This window comes from Mercenaria mercenaria, chromosome 2, assembly GCF_021730395.1.
Source record: "Mercenaria mercenaria strain notata chromosome 2, MADL_Memer_1, whole genome shotgun sequence".
In the NCBI taxonomy this organism is placed as follows: domain Eukaryota; kingdom Metazoa; phylum Mollusca; class Bivalvia; order Venerida; family Veneridae; genus Mercenaria; species Mercenaria mercenaria.
The window spans coordinates 5,090,998-5,099,380 of NC_069362.1; the positions used below are offsets into that span (position 1 = coordinate 5,090,998).

At 35.4% G+C, this 8,383-nt stretch overlaps 1 protein-coding gene across 4 annotated transcripts in view; it reads right to left on the bottom strand.

The window, feature by feature from the left end:
- LOC128550214 (probable E3 ubiquitin-protein ligase HERC4) overlaps positions 1 to 641 on the bottom strand; it is a 61,350-nt gene extending 60,709 nt beyond the window's left edge. For 2 of the 4 annotated variants that reach the window (XM_053528771.1, XM_053528752.1), the window contains exon 1: positions 390 to 568. The gene's annotated coding sequence lies outside the window, so the exon portion shown is untranslated. Of the gene's footprint in view, positions 1 to 389; positions 569 to 619 lie in introns of those variants that run through there. The other 2 variants (XM_053528758.1, XM_053528762.1) reach the window with 2 other exon arrangements.
- Positions 642 to 8,383: the final 7,742 nt, after the last annotated feature.

The window sequence follows — 8,383 nt, forward strand, 5'->3', positions numbered from 1 at the left end:
CCTAAATCTTTATTCACCACAGTAAAGGTCTTTACTGGTTTTGACATAAAGAGAAGGATTCTGCCCTATCACGAAAATATCAAGTTATTTGGACTATTGCATCACTGATATGCTGATAGCCTGCCCTGATCGAAACATCACAGCCAATTTCAGTGTACCAATCACATGATCTGGATTGCCCGATGCTGTATGAATCAAGCCCACCTAACATTACATATAATCCTCAGCCTCGGGTAACCTGTTACCAGGCAGGTCATGAAATTATATGATATGCAACGAGAATTCTGTTGCAAATAATACAAAATACAAATACTTTCTCCTTTTATCACCAATGAGAATTAATATGGATATACATATAATAATCGTCTAGCAAACTACCAAAACTTTACCAAGAAATTCCATTTTATTTTTTGTCACAGCATCGTTGAAGATATGCCTTACGGATCATACAGCTTTTCTACGAAGTAAACATAGGTCAGGGAACACCAAATATTTCGAAGGAACATTCTGGAAATATTTAAACTTGGAAACAGATCCATTAAAATGGTATTTTATTGAACACCCATATTGTATAAAGTGTTTAACATTAATGAGAATGCATTAAACCACCTAAACTAACAGAAATAAATTTCTCCTGTGTTACACATACAGTGGTCTGAGGCCTACTTTGATCGGCGTCACCAAAGAGCTTGGTGGATTTTCCAGCCACGGAAGAAAATAAAGAAGACAAAAAGTTGTTTTACTCTATGTATGTGAAGCTGTTTTTAACAACATATAAAACAGTGATATGTCTATGATTGCAAAGTCCTTGCTTTTGTTTCTTTCAACTTCTTGAACGCAAGCTTTATATATCCGAATCAAAACGTATCCAAAATTAGCTGACTTTGTCTTATCAACAACAACTACCACTTTTTTGTTTGCGATTATTTTAAGACAAAAACCGTGGTTTTAGAATAGAAAATTTGTTTTGCCTGCCACCAGATTAAATTATTTTAATGAGTGACCTCGTGGCGATCTCGCAATTATTGCATAACTTTGGTTTTATCGGCTGAATAATCTAGTGATTTATTCATGATAATTAAAAGCAGATCTTTAGTATGTATTCACACAAAATTTTGTTTGCAGATAAGTATCGATATCTTTAGTAAATAACACAGGCAAGGGTCCAGTGTATATTTTTCTAGAATGTAGGCTAGGAGTCTGGTAACCGGATGGCGGATGGCTAGACATTTTCTTTGACATATCGTTGTTGAAAAAGTTTGAGCCACTTTTACATTGTTGTGACAGTCGTGGTGAGGGTGTCGAAAATTATTGTAGTTTCCAATTATTGAATGGTGATATTTAACCTATAGTTTGGGTCTTTTTTAAATGAAAATATGTGTATGTAATGGTACGGTGATTAAGCACACCAACTCTGTTAAATATTTGGGTGCTATATTGGATCAATGTTTGAGTTATAAGACCATGGTCACATCAATCATTAAAAAAAGCAAATGCAAGACTTAGGTTTCTATACAGAAAGCAAAAGTTTTTATCATTGTACACTAAGAAAATGTTAGTCATGTCCTTGATTCAATGTCACTTTGACTATGCCTGCTCTGTATGGTACTATGGCATTTCTCAGAGTCTGAAGAATAGGCTCCAGGTTACTCAAAATAAGATCATTAGGTTTGTCCTTAGACTTGATCAAAGAAGTCATATTGATACAGAACACTTCTTACAGTTGGGCTGGTTACCTGTCACAAGAAGAGTAGAACAAATAACTCTAAATCACGTTTTTAAAATACATTCAGGTTCTGCCCCTTCTTACATGAATGAGTATTTTACTCAAGCCAGTTCTGTACATAGTCACAATACCAGGTTTAGTAAAGGGTCATGCTTCAGCATTCCTAAAGTCAAAGGATTTGGTAAAAAGTCATTCAGCTATAATGGTTGTTCTTTGTGGAATAATTTGCCACATAATGTTAAAAATTCTGCAAACATGCAGCAGTTCAAGGTTCCAGTAAAAAATCATCTCCTACATAGCTTGCAGTTACATTTGTCTTTTTAGCTCACCAGAGCCAAAGGCTCAGGGTGAGCTATTAGGATCACTCACCGTCGGCGTCCGTTGTCCGTCGTCCGTTGTCCGTAAACTTTTACTTCAAACGACATCTCCTCATAAACCGCTAGGCAAATTTCATCCAAACTTCACAGGAATGTTCCTTGGGTGAAGCTCTACAAAAATTGTTCAAAGAATTGAATTCCATGCAGAACTCTGGTTGCCATGGCAACCGAAAGGAAAAACTTTAAAAATCTTCTTCTCAAAAACCAGAAGCCCTAGAGCTTAGATATTTGGTGTGAAACATTGCCTAGTGGACCTCTACCAAATTTGTTCAAATCATGACCCCTGGGGCAAAATTGACCAGCCTCAGGGGTCACTTGATTTTACATAGAAAAATCTTAAAAAATCTTCTTCTCGAAAACCAGAAGCCCTAGACCTTAGATATGTGACATGTAGCATTGCCTAGTGGACCTCTACTAAAGTTATTCAAATCAGACCCCCGGGGTCAAAATTGACCCCGCCCCAGGGGTCACTTGATTTACATAGGAAAACCTTAAAAAATCTTCTTCTCAAAAAGCAGAAGCCCTAGAGCTTAGATATTTGACATGTAACATTGTCTAGTGGACCTCTACTAAAGTTGTTCAAATCATGACCCACGGGGTCAAAATTGACCCCGCCCTAGGGGTCACTTGATTTTACATATGAAAATCTTCAAAATTTTTCTTAAAATAAACCAGAAGGCCTAGAGCTTAGATATTTCACATGTAGCATTGCCTAGTGGATCTCTACAACATTTATTCAAATCATGACCCCAGGGTCAAAATTGACCCCGCCTCAGGGGTCACTTGATTTTACATAGGAAAATCTTCAAAAATTTTCTAAAAATAAACCAGAAGGCCTAGATCTTAGATATTTGACCTGTAGCATTGCCTAGTAGACCTCTACAAAATTTCTTCAAATCATGACCCCCGGGATCAAATTGGCCCCACCACATGGGGTTACTTGATTGTACATAGAAAAATCTTCAATATTTTCTAAAAATAAACCAGAAGGCCTAGAGCTTAGATATTCCACATGTAGCATTGCCTAGTGGAGCTCTACAAAATTATTCAAATCTTGACCCCCCAGGTTCAAATTGACACAGCCCCAGGGGTTACTTTATTGTACATAGGGAAATCAGCCCGCCCGCTTAGCTCAGAAGGTAAGAGCGTTGGTCTACGGATCTCGGGGTCGCGAGTTCGATCCTTGGGCGGGGCGTATGTTCTCCGTGACTATTTGATAAACGACATTGTGTCTGAAATCATTAGTCCTCCACCTCTGATTCATTTGGGGAAGTTGGCAGTTACTTGCGGAGAACAGGTTTGTACTGGTACAGAATCCAGGAATACTGGTTAGGTTAACTGCCCGCCGTTACATGACTGAAGTACTGTTGAAAAACGGCGTTAAACCCAAAACAAACAAAACAAACAAACATAGGGAAATCTTCATAAATTTGCTTAATATAAACCAGAAGGCCAAGATCTTAGATATTCGATATGTAACATTGTCTAGTAGACTTCTACAAACTTTGTTCAAATCATGACCCCCGGGGTAATATTGGCCCCGCCCCAGGGGTTACTTGATTGTACATCGGAAAATTTTCCAAAAATTTTCTAAAAATCATCAGTTTGACATTTGAAACATATTACTCTGGTGAGCGATCCAGGGTCATCATGACCCTCTTGTCTAATTATACTGTGATTGTTTTACTGTGATATATATATATTTTTTTTTTAAACTGCTGAAAAGTTGCTAAGTTACCACCATTTATTACAAGTTGTTGTGCCTTGCTAGGACATGTCATCATTCATCCAGGACCACAATGGAAATAAGGGGTTTCACATTCCCCTTTTTTGTGTCATCCTGGGTATATGAATTCATGTCCTGGTACATTTTTTTTTCTGCAGTTTTTGGTATTTTAAATTAGTAATGTTTCTTAATTGTCTTTCAATATGTTTTAATTCCTAGTCAGTGTATATGTGATATTTGAAATGTGTTTTAATTTTGTGTTGTACCATTCCATGTGTTTTATATACTGAAATAAATCACGTGTACCTTTACGCTTGTAGTATATTTTAAAAAGTAGTCTTGTGTAGGTTAATTAGATTACATTTCAAATTCACTCTCAACTTATAAAGACTTTAAATAATTGAAGATTATTTCCTATAGATTTTGCATGTTTATTTACAGCATCGTTTTTGAGAATAGCAGTTCCTGCTGTGAATATGTTTGAATTTTGAATTCTTATACAATAGAACATCAATCCTGCTTCGCTGTCAAATCGAAGCCAAGGACTTTTTACTTTCTAAGAATCATTGAAATATCTAACTGGTGAATCTTTAGCAATTTTAGCTTGTTTTGAAGTGGTGTTTGCCAAGATCTTCATTCGGACGGTTAGATCTAAAAGAAGCCATTGCACAAGTTTGATAAGTGGTGATTTGGACTAGTCCCATGCCAGTTTTATAGTCCAGGACACGGAAATCATATTTTTCACACATTTTCTTTTGGTCAGACTAAAGACTAAAGAGAAAAAAACTGGAATAAACAAACACTTGACTTGCGTGTAATTAATTCCTCTGATATTGCAATGGCGATTGCCAATTTTAACGATGTTCAAAAATCACCAAACAATTTATTGTTTCGCCTATTGGTTTATTAAAGGATAAAATGTTTAACTCCCTGAGGCCGATACCGTAACATACTTGCTGCGGCGAGATAAGAATTACCAGCTGAACTTATCATATTAACCACATTCGCATGCAGTCAATTGAAATTATGCAGGGAAACATTATTAACTTGGGTGTAAATTAAAAAAAGCTTACAAAATCTTCGAAGTTTGAACAAATATTTTTATATCCAAATAGAATAATATTTCACTTCGAAATATTCACAATTTTGACACACCGTTTGCGTTTAATAAATATTTGAACATTTCTGATTTTCTTACATGTAAACACATTAAATTCCAATAAATAGAAATACATTATTAACACAGAATATTTACACAAGAATTACTTGAAATTTACACCCGTTTTAGTATGAGTATCGATAATTATGTATAATCTATTTCTAAACATGTACACAAAATTTGTGTGACATGCGCTGAGACAGTTCAGTTGTAATTAATATTTAGATCCATTTTTTAAGAATTATTAAATTTACAAACATGCTTTTATTTACGTACATTTTTTGTATTTTATGAAACATGTATTGTTTTTTCCATTACAAGTATCGTATGCAATGTCAATGTACGAATATTTCAGCCTTCTAAAACTTAACATTTTCCGACCATTCATTTCTCTGATAATGGAATTTAATCGCCGGAATAATAACGACTTTATTTATAGAGGCGACACAGTTGGGCAAGCCCAGTCTTCCCTGTGAGCCTCTTGAAATATGTACATGGTATTTACAACATGATAGTAATGGCATAAAACTAATTAACATTTTAAGTTCAGCATTAAAACAAAGACATAAATTAAACATGACAAGAAGTATAATATTATGTACATGAATGATAACAGCTATCAGTGTTCACCAGAGAACCTCCACTGTAAGTAAGCATGTTTAAATGACTGTATGGAAGAGGACTGGCGTATTTGTAGTGGAATGGAGTTCCATATATGTGGTCCAGAGTATGACAGCGATTTTCTAAAGAATTCTTTATTTGGCTTTGGAATGTGTAAAAGGTCATCTGAGTGTGATCTGAGAGTGAATGCATGAGAGCAGCTGGATTTTGTGAAAAGATGTTGGATGTAGCTTGGTGACTGTTCATGTTGAGATTTATAGACAATTATGGCTTTTTTAAATTCCAGTCTTTCTGGGAATGTCATCCACTTAAGTTCTTTGAACAGCAATTTGGATGGTGTGTCAAAATCTTTGTCTAGAATTATTCTGGCTGCTCGCTTTTGAAACTTGATGAACAGATTTTGAAGCTCAAGACTGCAATATCCCCAAATTGTACAGCAGTAGTCTATATGCGGCAATATATATGCATTGTAGAACATTTTGCGAACACTGATACTGAGATAATGTTTTATACGCATGAGGAGGTAGAGTTTTGAATTACATTTCTTAAGTGTGCTATGAACATGTGCTTTCCAGTTTAGGTTACTGTCTACATTAACACCCAGCAGTTTTTCACATTTGGAGTAAGCAATAACTTCATTATTTAATTTAAGCTTTTGGGATGATTGTTGAATTGTATTTTGTTTGTAATTATTTGCAGTTATGAACATCAATTTTGTTTTTTGAATGTTGAGAAGCATGGCATTTTGTGAGCACCAACTGTGAATTATGTCTAAGTCAGACTGAAGGTTTTTGTATATTACTTTTACATCAGAGTCTGTTGTGCTGATGGTTGTGTCATCAGCAAACATATCTGTTTCTGAGTGTTGTATATATAAAGGAAGGTCATTAATATACATAATGAACAAGAGGGGACCTAAAACTGAGCCTTGTGGAACTCCTGAGGTTATCTCCATTGAATCAGAGTACTTTCCAGACACACATACTTTTTGTTGGCGGTCTCTGAGATATGACTGAAGCCACTTGATCGAATTGCAGTCGAATTGATATGCTGACAATTTATCGAGCAGCAATGAGTGATTGACAAGGTCAAATGCTTTGCTTAGATCAAGGAAAATTGTGCCAACAGCTTGTCCTGTGTCTATTGCCTTGATCCATTTTTCTGTAATAGATATTAGTGCTGTTTCACACGAGTGATTATTGCGAAATCCTGACTGATTTGTGTGAATTAAATTATTTTCTTCAATGTATGATCTAATAGAAAGTGAAACATGGCTCTCTAATATTTTTGACAGTGCAGGAAGAATAGATATTGGTCTGTAGTTGTTTCTATCTGTTTTTGAGCCTTTCTTGAAAATTGGTGTCACATTTGCTGTCTTAAATAGGGCTGGAAATACTGAACTTTCAAGGCTGATATTGAATATTTTTGTTAGTGGTTTGGTAATTACATTAGCACTAATTTTTAGAAATTTTGGCCCAAGACCATCCAGACCTGTTGATTTACTTGTATCTAGTGATTTTAGTTGTTTAAGTACAAATTCTTCTGAAATAGGTGGAATAGAGAATTTTTGTGATTGTGTAATGTGTGATTGGACAAAAGACTGTAGTTTTGTTCTGTGCTGGTCTGATATGTGTTCTGATACTTCAGGTGCACTTTTGAATATGTTTACAAAGTAGTTGTTGAATATATTGGCTGTTTCTTCAGGATTTTGGACTGGGTTTCCATCATCATCATTTATGAAATTTGTTTGATGTTTCACTGATTGACCGGACAGATCCTTAAGATTGTCCCATAGTTTCTTAGGATTTGCCTTATTATCATTAACTGTTTTGTTGTAAAATGACTTTTTTGCTTGGTCAGTTAATATTTTTGTTTTGTTGCGCCAGAATTTAAACTGTGCATCATTTCCATGTATCTTTGCATAATCTCTATTCTTAATTGCATCAGTGATATCAGAATTAAACCAGTCTGGCAGATTGATATTTTTAACACGTTTTTGTTTGAGTGGTGCACTTGAATTTAGTACTTCTGTAAAAAGTGTGACAAAGTAATCAAGAGCATCATCAGGGCTGTCGTAAATATCTAAGACCGACCAAGGTTGGTTTTCCAGACTGTCCAAAAAATCTTTTTCTTGGAAGTTTTTGACACTTCTATATGTAATTACTTTGTGTAATGGCCCTTTTGTTGCAGTTGGTGATAGTTTTCTGGTAAAGCAGACAGGGAAATGATCACTTATTGAGAGCACTGGGAATCATCATCTGACTGAACTGATATGTCAGAATCAGCATGATAATGAATTTTTTTTTCATTTTAAGAAAGATCTCTGGCAGACGACATTATTTTACTCTTTTGAAATGCAGTATGAAAGAAACACAGTGAATTTCATCTTTTTTATTTCATTTACATAACCGCATAATTGCAAACATTTATTTTAACAAGGGAATTAATTATTAGCATAATTAATAATTATAAGATGTAAGAAATAATAGTACGTGTCGCAATCAGCATGATCTCGGTGACGCGACTATACCTGTCAATCGCCGTCCTGGGGAGTCCTGATAACGCGCGTATAGTCGGATATCGACGCTACAGGGGTAGAAAATATAACGCCTATAGTCGCATTTCGGCCCCAGGGAGTTAATCAGTAGTCAGTTAAAACAAACTAGTTACCCGTCAATTCATTTGGTAATTCATTGCAAACTGCAACCCATGTGTCAAGATGTTTATTACACGCGTTACTTCACACGCATAAAACACAGACTGCGTATCAGTAT